This window comes from Lipotes vexillifer, unplaced genomic scaffold, assembly GCF_000442215.2.
Source record: "Lipotes vexillifer unplaced genomic scaffold, Lipotes_vexillifer_v1.1 scaffold298, whole genome shotgun sequence".
Taxonomy (NCBI): Eukaryota; Metazoa; Chordata; class Mammalia; order Artiodactyla; family Lipotidae; genus Lipotes; species Lipotes vexillifer.
In genome coordinates this window covers 1,321,494-1,323,008 of record NW_006793272.1, presented here as the reverse complement: position 1 = coordinate 1,323,008, position 1,515 = coordinate 1,321,494, and positions in this window count along the sequence as shown.

The window sequence follows — 1,515 nt, the reverse complement described above, 5'->3', positions numbered from 1 at the left end:
TTCCATATTTCTCTGCTTCTATTTCTTGATATTTTTCTGCCCTTGACTTGAATAACCCTGAGTTTTCAAGAGGTGGCCACAATGTAAGGCAGAAACAAATGGAAGAAAACAGGGCAGACACATGAGGTACTTATTTAGAAAAGAGGAGAGAGGCAGAAAAGTGTAGGGAGGACTTGACTGGGCAGGTTGCACACTTGACGCTGAACACCCCACTAACGTAGATAGCTCAGGCTTTGCTGAGCTATCACCTTCCAGAGAAGAAAAATCATATATTTAATCCCATTTTAAGGCAGCTTACAGTAAAATACGTGCATAGCAAGAGCTTAACTATAAATCATCTAGCATTATCTCTAAAAAGTAGGGTTAATTATATTAGGAATCAGACATAAGATAATTCCTGAGCATGCTATTAGCTCTGAGCTTCCTGGAAGCCAAGCAAAAATTGAACCATGACTAGTTCAATACTGCTACATATTAATGCATGTAGCCTCCGTTGTGAATATGGTAGCCCACCCTCACCTTACTCTTCTTTTGTCTTATAATTGGGCCTAATTTCTTGAATTTAATATGCATGCTTCCTTGCCCTTTATAACATATTTGATATAAAGAAGCCAGTTAGTAACAAATAGGCAGTTTGAGGAAAGAGCTATTAATATTTATCTTGTAGCCATCAGACTCACTTCACACAGAAAAGTCTCTGGGTTGGATTTGAAGTCTCAAATTCTCAAAGATGAACGCTGCAGATCCCATTAACAAAATTATTACACCAAAGCTAAAAGGTCTTTGGGATCCGTCTTCAACTTCATCGTCCATGAAATTCTGGAATGACTTTCCCTTGTCTTGTCCCTTTCCTACTGCTTCTTAGTCTACTCCACTAACCTCATTTCCAAACAACCAGTTGTTGGATTCATGAACTAAAATGCCATAAAGAATTTGCATATATGATTGTTTTCTCTCAAGGTTAAATGAAGAGAGCTACAATTTCTAAGAAGACTGGTTTGACTGTGAGTCTGGCCCCCAGGCAGATTAGGCCAAGGTTTTGGCCAAGTGAAATTGCCAGTTCCCTAAAAGAAAAGACTAGCACATTGCTCATTATAGCATTCTGAGCTTGCCTGTGCAATCTTTTTGCTACCCTGCAATTTCCTGTTGGTTATAAATGAAACCTTTCTAGCTGTTAATGCAGCCGGTGAGTTGAAAAAAAAAGCATGTAATTAATCAAAGGAGGTTGGGGGAGATTCACTAAGCTTGAGTTATAGGGGAGAAGCTGGACAAGGCACTAGGACCTAGAAGGCATCTATCCACCCTGGCAGGAATTTCTTGCTTGGAGCTCAGACAACAAAGGCATAGAGAGATTGGTTTTCTTTCTCTCAGCATCTCCACCCAACCAGCAGAAAACCGGTGAGTGGGGCTTTCCAGTGATTTTCAGGGAGAATGTAACAGATGTCAAACGGGAAAAGCACAAGGCAAAGCTCTCTCTCTCTCCCTCTCTCGGTGTGTCCTCTCTCTCTCTTTCCC